At 39.6% G+C, this 18,189-nt stretch overlaps 1 pseudogene; it reads right to left on the bottom strand.

Annotated features, from left to right (window-relative positions):
• Window positions 1–7,177: 7,177 nt before the first annotated feature.
• LOC110197853 (optineurin pseudogene) lies at window positions 7,178–10,271 on the bottom strand (annotated as a pseudogene).
• Between the last annotated feature and the right edge of the window lie 7,918 nt (window positions 10,272–18,189).

Raw genomic sequence — 18,189 nt, 5'->3', positions numbered from 1 at the left:
ATAAAATATACATACACACTATAATTATATTCCTTTCCCAACATCGGCAGAATATAAACTGAATTATATTCTATTTCCTCAGGCAAAGAGAAAAGTCTTTGAACTTAAGTGCCCAGAGAAAGGAAATGTCTCCATGGAGCACATTTATGAGGCTTCTTTCCAGTGTGAATCCTCTGTTGTAAAGTAAAAGATGGTCTCTGGCTAAAGGCCTGCCTACATTGAGTCCACAGATGGATTGTTTTGTTGTTTTTCATTCATTTTAGTCATATCTAACTCTTCCTGACCCCACTGGGGTTTTCTTGGCAGAGATACTAGAGTAGTTTGCCATGTCCTTCTCCAACTCATTTTACAGTTGAAGAAACTGAAGCAGATAGGGTGCAGTGACTTGCCCAGGGTCACATAGCTAGTAAGTGTCTGAGGCTGGATTTGAACTCTCCTTTCTGACTCTAGGCCTTGGCTGTTTCTCCATTGTACCACCTACCTTACCACACTGATTACATTCACAAGTTTTCTCTATAGTATGGCATATCCCCATTAAGCTTTCTCTGTAGTGTGGCATGTTCCTACTGAGCTAGCGTGATTCATACTGGAAAGACACCTTATGAGAGTTTCAATCATTTGAAGACACCATTAGCTCATACCCCAAGGATGATTTAGCTTACAAAGAGCTTCACACACAATCACATTGGATCCTCACAACAAACCTGTGACACAGGCAGGGCTGGCATTCTCATCACATTCATGACTCAGGCTATGAGCTCAGAATGGCTGAGTGACTTGACTGAAATCCCAGAAGCTGACACTACAACTCAAACCGTGCGACTGGGCATGCTCTGCCCACAGTACTAGACAGATTGTCTCCGCTTTCAAGCTTTCCTTTTCACTTTCACTGTCTGCGCTTCAAATCTTTTCTTCAATCTGCCATTTGGTGCACATACAATGAATATTCATATTATTTCATGTTCTATTATATCTGTAAGCACAATGTAATTCCCCTGGTGACTGCTTTCAATCTTATTTTTCTGTTTCAGTGTCTGAGATCGCACGATGAATACCAACACTGTTTTTTTCTATTTACCTGAGGCATAAGAAATTTTGTTCTGGCTCATTGCCTTTTTGGGATAGTCATTAATTACTTCTTTTTAAAAATGTGTTTTTAAAAGCTTTGGCTTTACTAGAATAAAAACATCTTTGTAAGGAACACAATTTTAAAAACGTTTACCATAAAGGAGCTTGAGTCCATCCTCCTTTTATAAGGAAGTGAACAGCAGACTTCACCATCATTCTAGGCACCTGAAGGGTCTCATACCATGGGACACCTTCAAGTCTCTACCTCCCAGCTCCCTAAACTGTGGTGGCACAGTCACCTACATGAACTCGGTTAATGATTCTCCAAGAATGGGACAGAGATTGAGTCATAGCGATCAGGAAAGGGACTTGGGCTGATGATTTATGCAAAGCTTAGCCTCACATTACTTCCAAGTAAGGCAGTAGCCTTCACTCCTACTCATGTGCTGCTGGATAAGGGAGACAAAATCATGAAACCAGGCCACTGAATCCACTACAAATTTTGGCTACATAATCTCGGCTGGACCCTCACTGTGGCAAGGCAATCCTTTGACATCTCCCTGACTCCCCATGTCACTCACCATATAATCTTTTCCAAATCTTTTTATTGATTGCCAACCCTCCCTCCCTTATGGCTTGTTTTCTGCCTCCCTCTCCCTACCCATCCACACCTTCTCACTAAGAACTTGGTCTCTTATTTCACTTTAAAAAATGGACTTTTATCAAGAGCTATCTTATCTTCCTCTTCTTATATAAATCAGATGTCTTCTTTTCCTTTTTGGCCCTGACATCAGATGAAAAGAATGTCCTTCTGAGGCTAAAGCAAATCCCTTTATATCTGTAAATAATCCCATTCCACCCCCTCATCTACCTCACTATATTCTGTCTTCTGGTATTTCCATTTTTGTCACTAATTTTCAGTTTCTCACACATTAACGAGTCCTTTCCTATTGCCACAAATAAAATCATTTCTCTCTAATCTTGAAAACACCCTCAATGATCCATACATCCTCATGAGATGGCATCCAATATCTTCCCTCCGTTTCAAGGCTGAATACCTAGAGATTTACAACTGCTATCTCCAACTGCTTTCCCTTGCTTTCTTTGGAACTCTCTGCAGTCTGGTTCCCAATGTTATTGTTCTGAAACTTCTTTCTCTAATGTTACCAATAATCTTGAAATTGCTAAATTCGATGGCCATTTCTTGATCCTCCTTCTTCATGGCTTCTCTGAAGGCTTTGACACTGTCAATCATCCCATTTTCCTGATACTTGCCTCTCTAAACTTTAGTGACACAATACTCTCCTGGTTCTCCTTCTACCATATCCAAAGTGGAACTCATTCTCTGCCCCAACCTTCCCATCATCCTACTTTCCTAATGCTATCCAAAGAATCTTCAAGTAATCCAGGCTCAGAGATGAAGTGTCACGCACTCTCACACATTCACTCTCCTGACCACCATGTTCAATCTCTTGCAAAGTCCCATGATTCCACCTGTGTGAATCTCTCCCATATACCCCTTTCTCTCCCAACAATGTCATTTTCTTGGTTTAGGCCTCAGTCACCTTACACCTGAGATATTTAAAAGCCTACTGGTTGGCCTGGCTGCCTCAAGTCCCCCTGCTGAGTCCAGTCAATCCTCTCCCCAACTGCCAAGTTCATTTTCCTAAAGCTCTTACCTGACCATGTCACCACCTACTCAACAACTCCCTCTGTCTCCCCAGCGAAAGTATCAAATATAAAATCCCCTCTAGGGATGCTAGAGCACTTTATCACCTCCCCCCTCTCCTACTCTTCCAGTCTTTTTTCACCATATTTCCCTCATATATGCTATAATCCAGTGGTATGGTCTTCCTTTCTGTTCTGTCAATGGCATACTCCACTTCCTGACTTCACAGGCTTTCCTCACCATCCTGTGCCTAGAATGCTCACCCTCACTTCTCTGAAGCCCCAACTAGAACCTACCTTCCACAATAAGTCCTTCCTTACCAGTCCTCCTTCATTTTAGGGCCTTCCCTCTCTTGACCAGCTTCAATGTATACTGTCTATAGTGTGTTTCTACACAGTTGGTGTGTTCTGTGCCCCACCAGACTGTGAACTACATGAGGGCAGGGGATGTTCATTGTATTTATCTCTCTCTCTCTTTCTCTCTTTTGCTTTTTGGCTAGGCAATGGGGTTAAGAGACTTGCTCAGGGTCACACAGCTGGTAAGTGTCAAGTATCTGAGGTTGGATTTGAACTCAGGTCTTCCTGACTCCAGTGCTGGTGCTCTGTCCACTGCACCACCTAGCTGCCCCCCTTGCATCTCTTTATGTCCCTGGTGCTTAGCACAAGGTTGGGAACATAGCAGGCACTTAATAAATGTTAGTTGGCTTGAAGACAGCCTAAGAAAGAGGCCATATTGGATAACTTGATCCCTTTTTGCACTTTCAGGGGATTCTATGCCCCCAAATTCCAAATAATAGATTTATCCCTAGAAGGGAGCTGAAAGGCCATGGAGTCCAACCACCTCATTTTACGGATGGGGAAAGCAAAGCTCCATGATTCAGTGAGTGTCCCACAAAGACACTGCTAAAAACATCTGAGAAAGAATTCCAATTCAGATCTTCCTGTCCCAAATCTAGCACTTGCTTCACCACAACACATAGCAGCCTCTTGTAATCACAGCTCTTATATGCCTGCTTTCACCTCACTCACCTGGACAGCAGCTCTTGCTCCAGCATCCGTGGTGCTTCCTTTGCTCAAAATAAGAGATCAAATCTTCTCTGAGACCAGGCAGCCCTGGGCACAGAGAATCAGTCAGGGATGAGGATGGAGAAAAACTTGTAAAGAAAGCACTTGGCTCAGAACCTGGCAAACAGCAGGAGAATATAAATGCTTGTTCTTTTCCTTTCCTTTCCCATCATCTGTGCTGGAATTTTAGGGCAACATGAAGGAATATTAAGGACAAACCTGTTATATGAATGACAACTAGGAGCTGTGAGCTACAAATTGATGCTTGTTAAATACAGGAATATTCCAAATACTAGATCCATCCTTGAGAGGAAGGGGTTACAAGGAAAAGCTACCTGAGCAATTTTCAGAGATTTGGCAGCAAAATTTCATGTCCAGGTAGAGTTTGGACTAAATAACTTCTGAGATTAGTTCCATGTCTGAGATGATTCAGCATTGATTTGATCTCTGGCTTGAAGCTACCTAGAAGTGCTAAGACACAGCTCCAGGAGCAACAAAGGAAACCCTCAGGTCCCTATCACACAATTGAAAGACTTTTTATAGGAAAACTAGATAGAAGGAGGACTCTGTCTCTTGGACACAGAAGACCAGTATTTTTCTTTCTCTAATACTTGATAGATGTTCCAAACCCTGCACACTAGGGAATGAAGATGTTCCCTTTGATTGCAGACTCATTGTTGCCAAGGGAAGTGTCTTTACCCAGGGAGAACAGGTTCAGAGAATTCTCCAGTATGACCTCCTTGTACAACTCATTCTGAGGATGGTCCAAGAGGCCCCACTCCTCCTGGGTGAATCCACGTCCTTGAAGGTCACCAACTCCTAAATCACCAAAACTCACAGGATAAAGAGCTGAAAGACACTTCAGAGTTAAATAGTCCAAATCTCATCAATTTGGAGGAGGAAACCAAAGCCCAGAGAAAGGATTTGCCCAAAGATCATACTTTTTATGAGTGCCAGAGGCCACTCTTGAAACCATCGTCATTAAGAAACCAATTGAATTTTGAGAAAAGCATTTTAAATAATTAGTTGGAATAAAGCTGAAAAATGTTTTACTATGGAATGTGTCTTCCCATGGAATCAAGGAGAAAGCATGTGTTCTATCTGTGAGCTAGGTAGATTTGTGAAAGATAAAGGGTGAGGGTGATGTGAAATTCCTTCATTATCAAAACTGATGTAAGTGATATGTTCTAAAGCAAATTCTGTGAAGAGATTGTGAGAAGCTGGCAAGTACAATACATTCAGGGGGGAAAAAGTTTTATATACTCACTTAAAAGAAACAAAATTAAAGAAAAGATCTAGGACTTTAGGGAGCCAAGGTGGCAGAGTAAGCAATAGATCACTCTCACTCTCCATTATCGACCTTGAAAAACCCAGATAATACCACCCCAGGAAAAATCCTGGAACAGTGTAGCCAGCAGAAAGATGGGGGGCAGTAGTCTGGTTTTTTTTGGCTCATGAGGCTAGGGGGATTAATGGGAAAAATCCCTCTTGCTGTGGGTGAAGGGGACAAGTAAAGGACGGGAGGCATCTTGGCAACCAAGTGACAAGCCTCACCTCAGCAAACCAGTGGGAAATCCTGAGCCCCAGAGAGGTGGAACAGGCAAAATGCCAACACCAGGACCCCCCACATGTCTTGGCATAGCCAGGGGAACCAGAAGACACCAGCACAAAGAATCACCACTTGCGCAGCAGACAGGCATCCACCAACAGCAGGGCCTACCCATGTTCTAGTGCACCCTTGGGTGAGGAGGCGACCTCCAGTGGCTAGACCACCCCTACCCCTACACCCCACCCTGCAAGCTTCAGTGTAACCCTAGGGAAACACAGAAAAACCCTACTTGACCTCAGTACACACCAGCCACCACCACCAGCTCCAGCTCAGTACCAGGTAAGCTACAGCCTCTACAGCCTCCAGCTGCCAGAACCTGAGGCCTCAGCACAGAAAGCCAGTAACTAGGGCCCTAACCCCTAGCACAAGAAGTGTGGGACAGTGCCCTTTGTGCCCCAGAAGCAGAGATCAACTTCAAAAGCCAGGAAAAAGGCAAACACAATGAGCAAAAACCAACATAGAAAAACAAAGACCATAGATTTTTACTAGGGGGACAGGAAAGATCAAAACACAAATTCAGAGGAGGATAGCATTGTCAATATACCCACATCTGAAACCTCAAAGGGGAATATGAACTGGTCTCAAACCCAAAAAGCCTTTTTGGAGGAGCTCAAGAAGGATTTTAAAAGTCAAATTAGAGAGGTAGAATAAAAATTGAACAATTCCTTTAAAAATACAATTGACAAAATGGAAAAAAAGTACACTGAAGAAAACAACTCCTTAAAAATTAGAATTGGCCAAATGGAAAAGGAGGTACAAAATCTAACTGAAGAAAACAATTTGTTAAAAATTAGAATTGGGCAAGTGGAAGCTAATGACTCTATAAGACATCAAGAATCAGGCAAACAAAATCAAAAGAATGAAAAAAATTGAAGAAACCATAAAATACCTCATTGGACAAACAACTGACCTGGAAAATAGATCCAGGAAAGTTAATTTAAGGATTATTGGTCTACCTAAAAGCCTAATGAAAAAAAGAACCTGGACAACATCTTCCAAGAAATCATCAAGGAAAACTGCCCTGATGTCCTAGAACTAGAAGGTAAAAGATTCATTGAAAGAATCCACTAAACACCTCCTGAAAGAGATCTCAAAAGGAAAACTGCCAGGAATAGTATAGCCAAATTCCAGGTCAAGGAGAAAATATTTCAAGCAGCTAGAAAGAAACAATTCAAATATCATGGAACCACAGTCAGGATTACACAGGACCTTGCAGCTTCTACATTAAAAGATCAGAGGGCTTGGAATATGATATTCCATAAGGCAAAGCAGCTTGGATTACAACCCAGGATCAACTACCCAGCAAAGGTGAGCATAATTTTTCAGGCAAGGACATGGACATCCAATGAAATAGGGGACTTCTTGACCTTCCTGATGAAAAGACCAGGGCTCAATGGAAAATCTGATATTCAAATACAAGACTCAAGAGAGGCATAAAAAAGTAAACAGGAAAGAAAAAAATGTTATTCAATGAGGGAAAACTGTTTACACCCCTACATGGGAAGATGATACTTGTAACTCTTTTCACAATTACTTTTGTTTTTGTTTTTGTTTCTTTGTAGGCAATTTGGGGTTAAGTGACTTGCCCAGGGTCACACAGCTAGTAAGTGTCAAGTGTTTGGTCTGAGGCTGGATTTGAACTCAGGTATTCCTGACTTCAGGGCTGGTGCTGTATCCACTGCGCCACCTAGCTGCCCCCGATACTTGTAACTCTTGAGAATTGTATCTTTATTATGACATTTGGAAGGGATATACATAGTCAGAGGGTGTGGGTATAAATTGACTTTAATGTAATGATAAAAAAAAAACCTAATTAAGGGGTAAACAGGGATTGTAATGAGAGAAGATGAAAGCAGGAGGCAGGAAAGGGTAAATTACATCACATGAAGGGCACAAAAAAATATCACACTAGAGTTAAAAGGAGGGAGATAAGCATTGTTTGAACCTTACTCTCATTGGATTTGGCTCAAGGAGGGAATAACATACTCAGTAAGGTACAGAAATCTAACTTGCCCTATAGGCAGTAGGAGGGAAAAGGGGGAAAAAAGGGAAGGGATAGTTAGAAGGGAGGGAAGAAATAGTAAGGGAAAAGGGAAGGAAAAGGGAGAGGGCTGATAGAAGGGAGGGAAGATTGAGGGAGGCTATGGTCAAAAGGAAAACTTTTGAAGAGGGAAAGGGAGAAAGGATAAATAAAAGCATAAGGGGTGGGGGAGAGGAGGAATAGGATGGAGAGAAAGACCCAGATAGTAACCATAACTATGAATGTGAATGGGATGTACTCTCCCATAAAATGAAAGCAGATAGCAGAATGAATTAAAAACCATAATCTTACAAAATATTATTTAGAAGAAACACATTTGAAACAGAAGGCAAAAGTAAAAGGCTGGAGTAGAATATATTATGCTTCAGCTGAAAAAAAAAAGCAGGGGTAGCAATACTGATCTTAGACAAAGCAAAAGCAAAAATAGATCTAATTAGAAGAGATAAGGAAGGAAACTATATTCTGCTAAAAGTCACCATAGACAATGAAATAATATTATTACTAAATATATTTGCACCAAGTGGTATAGCATCCAAATTCTTGAAGGAGAAGTTAAGGGGGTTACATGAAGAAGTAGACTGCAAAACTATACTAGTGGGGGACCTCAACCTCCCCCTCTTTGAACTAGATAAATCTAACCACACACAAAAAAAGAGAAAGTTAAGGAGGTGAATAGAATTTTAAAACATTTACACAATGCAGTCCATAACCTGAATCTACAATGTATCTCTGTCTGGCAGAATTTCTCCACACGTGGGGCACAAATAGATTGGAATACTCTTTTGCTGCTGTTGCTGCTGCCAGCTTCTATTATCAGCTCCTCTCTGAACAAGGTAGGATTGCTGGTGTTGTTCCTTTGTTGATCTGGCCCTCTGATGGCTTTGTAGTTCCATCAAAGATTTTCTGCTCCCAACCTCAAAAACATTGTTTTCTTTCAACAAAAATGACAGCTGCAATGCCAGTTGTTCCTTTTCTTCATGAACCTCCTCTCTTGCTGCTCTCTCAGCATGGAAATCAGAACAACGAACCTCCATCTGAGCCCAGAGGACAGTCATGATCTCCAGGTCTTCCTCTTGCTTAGCAATAGTTTGCTTCATCTCATCCATCTGCAATTGCTTGGAAGCCAGGGCTCTCTCCACCAAATCAAGCTTTTCATTTAGTTCCTTCATCACTGGCCTGTCAATTTTTTCTTCCTCCTTTCTTCTTAGTTCTTCAATTGTTTTCAGTGCAATACTATGTTCATGAAGAAGCTTGTTGTGTGTAGTCTGTAAAACGGAGAATTTGGACTTTTCATCTATATCTGTTTTGGCTTGTTCCATTTCTATTTCTGACTGAATGCTTTCCACTTGTAGCTCTAACTTTTTCTTGATATATACTAATTCTTGCTTTTCATCCAACTCTAATGGGGTCGCAGAATTTTTCCTTTCAAGGGCCTGATGCTTTTCTTGGAGCCTCTTCTTCATCAGCTCAGCTTCACTGAGTTTATTGTGAGCTTCCTGAAGCTCTTTAAATAAAGCTGTTACCTGGAGGTTCAGTGTTTGCACTTCGCTTCCAACAGTGTCTATGTTTTACTTCTGTTCTTTTTCTTCTTCTGGGCCCTCCTCAGCCTGGGTGCCATTCTCAGAATGGTCTCCCACATTCTTTTCTAAATCTGCAAGTCTGTCTTTAGCTGCCCGGAGCACAGTTTCAAGTCTTTCCATCTTCTGATTTCCATCCCTGAGGCACAGTAGAAGCTGACTAGCAGTTAACTCCCCAGATTCCAAATAATTTTTTGCCTCATCCACAGATTTGTTCTTGTCAATAGGATCAGGTGTTACCAACCCAGGACCATTCTTGATTTCTTTTAGAGCTATAGTCTCATCTCCTTCAGCCATTCTAATTTCAACAAATGAATCTTCAGAAGAGCCTGTGTTCGGCTTGAGCTGTAATTCTGATACAATGTTAAGTAAATCTGCCTTTTCAGCTTGAAGACAAGTAAGCTGTGTCTTTAGTTGCTCCATTTCTTGGTCTGTCATGGTCTGGGAATCCTGGAGACACCAGTGATGTCCTCAAAAGACCTTTCCTTTTTCCCTTTAAGGTTTTCAATTTCAGCTCTCAGATTTTCCTTTTCATTACTCAAAGATAACAAGCTCTCCTTGACTTCTTTGAATTTCAGTTCAAAACACTGATGCTCTTCCTTTTGTTTTTCTGTCCAGGCTGAAAGCTCTTCAAAACATCCCTTCATAGTTTGGTTATTTAGCTTCATGGCCTCTTTTAACCGATAGCTCCTTCATCTATTTCAGCATATCCTCTGAGTGAATGTATCCAGGTCTGGATTTGCCAAATTCTGAGATCCATTTCCTATGCTTCCCTTGGAACAATCCCCATTTTCAGCTGTGTCACTCATTAGTTGGCAGGACATTGTAGCAGCTCGAGTCAGTTGTACAGATTGGCTTAGTCACAGCTTCCTCGGCTACATCCCAGGAGGCCAGGGGATGGGGGCCGACCAGAAACACCGCCCACCAGGCCTCACCCTGAGCTACTCAGGGGAACCTATTTTTGAAAAAGAAATTGAAGAGTCCATAAATGAGCTTCATAAGAAAAAAGCATCAAGACAAGATGAATTTACAAGTGAATTCTACCAAGTATTTAAAGATTAACTAATTCCAATATTAAATTAATTATCTGGAATAATAGGCAAAGAAGAAATTCTATCAAACTCCTTTTACAAAAGAAATATTGTGCTGATACCTCTCTTTCATGGATATTGATTCAAAAATCCTAAATAAATAACTAGCTAGGAGACTATAACAATATGTCATAAAGATTATACCTTGTGACCAAGAGGGATTTATAACATAATTGTTTAGATCAATTAAAAAGAAACAAAATCATATGATTTTATCAATAGATAGAAAAAGCTTTTAACAGAGTACATTTCTCATTCCTATTAAAAACACTTAAAAGCATAGATATAAATGGATTTTTCTTTAAAATGATACGAAGCTTTTAACTAAAACCATCAGCAAGCATTATCTGTGATGAGAATAAAATAGAAGCTTTCCCAATAAAAACAGGAGTAAAACATGCATGTCCATTATTGCTAATATTCAATATTATACTAGAAATACTAGTAATTGCAATAAGAAAAAAGAAATTGATGGGCATATCATAAAAGAAATAGAATGGGCAAAGGAGAAATAAATAATCTCTTTTTTTGCATTCGATTTGATAGTATACTTGGAAAATTCTAGATATTCAACTAATAATTAAAACAATGAATATTTTTAGCAAATAAAATAAACCTACATAAATAATCAGCATTTCTATGTATCACCAACAAAGCCCTTCAAGAAAAGATAGCAAGAGATATTATATTAAAAATAACTATAGACAATATAAAATATTATAATTATGAGACTTTGTGCAAATAAAATCAGATTTAAATAATTGGAGAAGTGTTAATTGCTCATGGGTGAACAGAGCTAATATAATAAAAATAATCCTACCCAAGTAATCTACTTATTCAGTACCATCCCCATTAAACTACCAAAAAATTACTTTACTGAGTTAGAAAAAATGATAAAATTAATTTTGAAGAAGAAAAGGTCAAGATTATAAGAATTAATGAAAATAAAAGTAAAGGAAGTTCAGAAGTACAAGATCTCAAACTGTATTATAAGGTGGTAATTATTAAAACTAATTGGTACTGGTTAAGAAATAGAAAGGAGGATCAGTGGAATAGAGTAGGTATACAATACACCATAGTAAATGATTATAGGAGCCTTGTGTTTGATAAAGATAAAGATTGTGGGACCCCAAATCGTCCAATCTCTAAGAAAAACCACTCAGGCAGAGCTCTGAGCTAATAGCAATTCACTAAAGGGTCCATGGTCCCCTCTAATGAGGTGGACTTCAGATCTTCCTTATGATCTGAGATGCCTCCTTTCCCCAGGGTCTTACTTTTATAGGATTTGATGCCCAAACATGTAAAAGGTGCATGGTAAAATACAGAATCTTATTGGTTGATAGACCTCAATTTTGACACTTCAGGATGGCCAGAAATGGCACATCAGCATGAGTGGTCACAAGGCAAGGGAAGGATCATTTCCACTGACTTAAGTGGTCATAAGATGGTCACCTACTCATGTTGGACAAGAGAGGGTGGTCTGGAAGTACTAAAACAAATTGGGGCACTTTCTGCATCATGTCATTCACTCTTGGCTTGGATATGGAATTTGAGCAGAACAGGATGGAGATCTTTGTCAGCATGCTTGTGGTTGCACAAGGGAGCTCCATAACTGGCAAACAAGTGAACATTGGATTACAGTTTCAGGCCTACTATAAGAACCTACCTTATCTAACTATCTCTATATGATTTATGTAAAATGTATACATTTATTCCCGTACTATTATTGGATGACTGATTAAATACATATTACTCGATGAGTATATCACTAATAATTGCTGATAATCATTACTCCTGATAGAATCACATTCAACTGATTAATACTAATTGAAATGGAGTAGGGGTCCAAATGAATCATTTCTCATAAGATGTAAGCTTTTGGTATAAGAACTCATTATTTGGTAAAAAATTGTTGGGAAAACTTGAAAGTAGTCTGACAGAAACCAGGTGTAGACTGATATCTTACACCAAAGGTCAAAATGTAGACATGACCTAGACATAAAGGGAAATATAAGTTATTTAGAAGAACATGAGATATATTACCTATCAGATTTATAGACAGAAGAATTTATAAATAAGAGATAGAGAGCATTGTGGGTCGTAAAATGGATAATTTTAATTATGTTAATTTAAGAAGATTTTCTGCAAATAAAACCAATGTAGCCAAGCTTAAAAGGAATGTAAAAAATTGGTGAAAATTTTATAGACAGTTTCTTGGATAAAGGCCTCATATCTGAAATATATATATATAGAACTGAGTCAAATTTATAAGAATATGAGTCATTTCCCAATTGACAAATGGTCAAAGGATATGAACAGGCAGTTTTTGGAAGAACACATCAAAGCTATATACAGTCATATAAAAATGCTCTAAATTATTATTAATTAAAGAAATGCAAACTAAAACAACTTTGTAGTACCATCTCACATCTATCAGACTGACTAAAATGATAGAAGGGGGAAATGACAAATGTTAGAGGAGACCTGAAAAAAATGGAGACACTAATACATTGTTGGTGGAACTGTAAATTGATCAAACCATTTTGGAGAACAATCTGGAATCATGCCCAAAGAGTTATAAAACTGTGCATACCCTTTGACCCAGCAATACAATTACTGGGTCTGTTTCCCAAGCAAAAGAACCTATATGTTCTAAAACATTTATAGCAGCTCTCTTTGTGGTGGCAAGGAACTGGAAGTTGAGGAGGTGCCCATCAATTGGGAATGGCTGAACAATATGTGTATATGATTGTGATGGAATTCTATTGTGCTATAAGAAATGATGAGCAGGATGCTTTCAGAAAAACCTGGAAAGACTTACATGAACTGATTCAAAGTGAAGTGAGCAAAATCAAGATAATATTGTACACAGTAGCAGCACTATTGTACAATGACCCACTGATAAGCAAGTTGATTTTACAAAAACATGGAGACTTACATGAAATAATGCCGATTGAAATGAGCAGAATCAAGAGAATGTTGTATACAGTAAAAGCAATATTGTTCAAAGAATAATTGTGAATGACTAAGCTATTCTGATTATATGAATATTCAAATCAGCTACAAAGGACTTGCAAAGGAAGATCCTACCCACCTCCAGGAAAAGAACTGATATATGGAGGAACATCTTGTAGGGACACACACACACACACACACACACACACACACACACACACACACACACACATCATACTCAGTAAACTGACAAAAATTGACAAAAACTGGCAACAGTTAATGTTGGAAGGGTTGTGGACAGATGGGAACATTAACACAACCTTGGTGGAATAGGAAAAGGTTATGATGATCTGAGTTCAAACTCAGCCTCGGACACTTACTACTTATGTGACCCTGAAAAGTCATTTAACTTCTGTTTATCTCAGTTTCCTGAACTGTGAAATAAAGATAATAAGAATATCTACCTCTTAGGGTAGTGAAGATGGTTGAAAGTGGATTTTTTGGATATTATGTCACTCCATTTCGTCTGTTGTAGGGATAAAAATTATCCAACCTACAATAAGAGAAACTGAGATAGCGCTCTGAGCCAATGGCACTTTATTAAAGGGTCTATGGTCTCCTCTAATGAAGTGGACCTCAAATCTTCCTCACAATCTGAGATGTCTCCTCCTTCCAGGGCTCTATTTTTATAGGATTTGATACGTAAACATTCAAAAACAGAATAATTTCATTGGTTGACATGATGCATAGGCTAAAATAAGCAAAACAATATATCAAAAGAGTCACAAGTTGGGCAAAGCAGGAAATATCTCCACTGACTGGGTGGTCACAAGATGGGCACCTGATCATGTTGGATGAGAGAGAATGGTCTGGTGGTACAAAAATAATTTTGGGGGATTTTCCATGTAGTTGAGTCACCTCTGCCATACTAGGCTTGATTGCCTCAAGGAATAACAAAGGTGGAGGGCCTCCACCCAGCTTCCCATGATTACGCAAGTGATCACAGCTCTGGGGCCAGAATGTATAATCGTATCAAATTGATACTGATTGGAACAGAACAGGGGTCTTCAATAAATCAATTTCCTCACTGTATTATAAAACTTTGCTTTTGAGCCTGATCTCTTAATCAAATCTATGGTCTTTTCAGCAGCAATGCATGGTTGTGTGATCTGGATTATAAGGAAAGCTGAGTACTATAGAATTGACACTTTCAAATTGTGGTGCTAGAAAAGCCTTTTGAGAGTCCCTTGGATAGCAAGGAGATCAAATCAATCAATACTTAAAATTAATCCATACTATTCACTGGAAGGTGAACTACTGAAGCTGAAGCTGAAACACTTTGGCCACATGACAAGGTAAGATTCATTTGAAAAGCCCCTGATATTGGGGAAAATTGAAAGCAAAAGGAAAAGGAGACAGTAGAGGATAAGGTGGATAGATAGTGTCATGGAAGCAAAGAACATGAGCTTGGACAGACTTTGGGAGATAGTGGAGAATAGAAGGTCCTGGTGTGCTGTGGTCCACTGCACAAGGAATATCTCTATTCAGTATATTCCTTTAGCCCAGAGGTTCCCAAATGTATTTAGCCTATCATCCCCTTTTTAAAAAAATTACTCAGCACCTCCCTGGAAATCTATTTTCTCTAACCCTTTAATAAAAAGTTTTTTTAGAACTTTCTGTCATTTCAAAAAATATAAAATATATTTTTTAAAATGATGCATTTTAAATTTAATAATTCATTGTAAATTTGTGGGCTTTTTCTTGCATTGAAATTTTGATGACACAATATTGTCATGTAGCCATATAGTATCATAACTGTACACAAGTCATTACATGCACATATTCCTTCAGATGCATGCTGGATTTCCCAACAATATGCAAGTCACATAGTCCAACTGCAATCTACTGAAACTCTACCATACATTATCCAAGAGAACCAAATTTGGGTCTGAGACTTGCACATTGCACCTCCTCTTGCATCACACCACTTTGGAAGCAGTGATAGTGTGCAAGTCCCCAGACTGAGCTATGAAAACAGCAGGACATGAAGTCTCTGACATCTTGACACCACCTTCCTTACTGAAATGACAAATTCAGTCATTAGTTACTTTACAATGCTACACACTTCTGCAGACTAGGAAAAAGATTTCCTTTCTTCTTATATGTCTCTTGTCTCCCTACTCAACTTGGCCAGACTTAGAAAAACAGAGGGAGGAGGCGGAGTTGGCACAGTGAAAGCAGTAACTTGCTTGAGCTCTCCTCCAAACCCCTCCAAATACTCATAAAAAATGGCTCTAAACAAATTATGAAGCAGCAGAACCCACAAAAAGACAGAGTGAAACAAATTTCCAGCCCAAGACAACCTGGATGATTGATCAGAAAGGTGTAAATGTGCCTGGCTGGGAGCGCAGTGCAGTGCAGCGTGGGTGCACAGGCCGCAGCAAACCTGGAGCAGGCCTCAGAGGACTGAATCTCAGGCAGCTGTGGAGGTTTCCAGACTCCTCAATCCACCAATGCCAAAGACAAATAGAAGGTCAGTGGGAAAAGTCTGTTTCTGTCGGTGCCTGAGAAAGGAAGGTGGGGTTTCAGCTCCATTCCCCAAGAGCGTGGCCCTGTGGGGGGGCAGCTGCTTCCCGAGCTTCTGGCCTACAGACTGAGGGGGAATCCAGTGGCTGATCAGAGAGGGATTGCAGGGATCTCTTTGCCAGTGCTCAGGCAGGAATCTCTTGCTTTGCCCATGTTTGGATCTGGGCCACAGTTCTGGGCAGCGGTGCTGGGGTGAGGAGGAGCACTGGCTTCGTGGAGCTTGTAGTGGTTGTGAGAGAGCCCCTCTCACAGTTACAGGACAGAAAGGAGTACTTGTAGTGCAGGCCAGGAAAGGAGTAAACACCTTGCCCCTTATCATACCACCTTGGAAGAACTGAAAATTTACAGGTCCCTACAAGTATCTCTGAAAACAGCTGTACAAACCCCCGAAGCTTGGGACAGTACATTCTCCACATTGGAAGCAGATTCGTACCTTAACAAAGAGTTTAAAACTCAAGTAATTGGCCGGGATCATGAGCAAGCAGGCAAAAAGAGTCAGACTATATTATCTTACTTTGGTGAAAAAGAAGACCAAAATATACAACCAGAAGAAGACAACAAAGTCAAAGCCCCTACATCCAAAGCCTCCAAGAAAAATATGAATTGGTCCCAGGCCATGGAAGAGCTCAAAAACGATTTTGAGAAGCAAGTTAGAGAAGTAGAGGAAAAACTGAGAGTGATGCTAAAGGAGACCCAAAAAAATACTGAAGAAAATAACACCTTAAAAAATAGCCTAACCCAAATGGCAAAAGAGGTCCAAAAAGCCAATGAGGAGAAAAATGCCCTAAAAAGCAAAATTGGCCAGATGGAAAAGGAAGTCCAAAAGCTTACTGAAGAAAATACTTCCTTAAAAATTAGAATAGAGCAATTGGAAGATAGTGACTTTATGAGAAATCACGACACAGTAGAACAAATCCAAAAGAATGAAAAATTAGAAAACAATGTGAAATATCTCATTGGAAAAACAACTGACCTGGAAAATAGATCCAGGAGAGAGAATTTAAAAATTATTGGACTATCTGAAAGCCATGATCAAAAAAAGAGCCTAGACATCATCTTTCAAGAAATTATCAAGGAAAACTGCCCTGATATAGTAGAACCAGAGGGCAAAATAGAAATTGAAAGAATCCACAGATCTCCTCCTGAAAGAGATCCCCAAAGGAAAACTCCTAGGAATATTGTAGCCAAATTCCAGAGTTCCCAGGTCAAGGAGAAAATATTACAAGCTGCCAGAAGGAAACAGTTCAAGTACTGTGGAAACACAATCAGGATAACACAAGATTTAGCAGCTTCTACATTAAAGGACCGCAGGGCATGGAATATAATATTCCGGAGGGCAAAGGAGATAGGATTACAACCAAGAATCACCTACCCAGCAAAACTGAGTATAATCCTTCAGGGGAAAAAATGGTCATTCAGTGAAATAGAGGACTTTCAAGCATTCTTGATGAAAAGACCAGAGCTGAATAGAAAATTTGACTTTCAAATACAGGACTCAAGTGGAACATGAAGAGGTAAACAGGAAAGAGAAATCATAAGAGACTTATTAAGATTGAACTGTTTACATTCCTGCATGGAAAGATGATATTTATAACTCATGAGACCTTTGTCAGTATCAGGGTAGTTGGAGGAAAAAAATTATATGTATGTATATGTAGATAGATAGATAGAGGGCACAGGGTGAGCTGAAGATTAAGGGGTCATATCTGGAGAATAAAATTAAGGGATGAGAGAGGATTATACTCGGAGAAGAAGAAAGGGAGAGGTAGAATGGGGTAAATTATCTCACAAAAAAAAACAGAAAAGTCTCTTACAGTGGAAGGGGAAACAGGGGAAGGTGAGAGGGAATGAGTGAATCTTATTCTCATAGGATTTGGCTTAAGGAGGGAATAACATACACATTCAATTGGGTATGGAAATCTGTCTTACCCTACAGGAAAATAGGGGGGAAAGGGGACAAGAGAGCAGGGGGATGATAGAGAGGAGGGCAGATTGGGAAAGGGGTTAATCAGAAGTAAATACTTCTGAGGAGAGACAGGGTCAAAAGAAAGAATAGAATAAATGGGAGGGCAGGATAGGATTAAGGGAAATAGAGTTAGTTTTTCACAACATGTCTACTATGGACGTGTTTTGCATAACTGCGCATGTACAACTTATATTGAGTTGCTTGCCTTTTCAAGGAGGGTGGGTGGGGAGGGAGGAAGAGAGAAAATTTGAAACCTACAGTTTTAAAAACATATTTTTAAAAAATGTTTTCACATGCTACTGGGAAATAAATATAGGAAATGGGGTACAGAAGTCAATCCTGCCCTGCAGGAAAATAGAAGGGGAAGGGGATAAGAGAAGGGGAGAGATAGAAGAGAGGACAGAGTAGGGGAAGGGATATTCAGAATGCATGACATCTTGGGGGGGGAGGGGGAGATGGAGTGAAAATTTGGAACTCAAAAACTTGTGGAAGGGAATGTTGAAAACTAAAAATAAATAAATTTATATTAAAAAAAAGAAAAAAAAACAAAGGGAGAGACTACA

Source organism: Phascolarctos cinereus, unplaced genomic scaffold (assembly GCF_003287225.1).
Source record: "Phascolarctos cinereus isolate Bilbo 61053 unplaced genomic scaffold, phaCin_HiC Scaffold_726;HRSCAF=1367, whole genome shotgun sequence".
In the NCBI taxonomy this organism is placed as follows: Eukaryota; Metazoa; Chordata; class Mammalia; order Diprotodontia; family Phascolarctidae; genus Phascolarctos; species Phascolarctos cinereus.
Note: the sequence above shows the minus strand (reverse complement) of the source record. Positions and strands in the feature narration are given on the sequence as shown.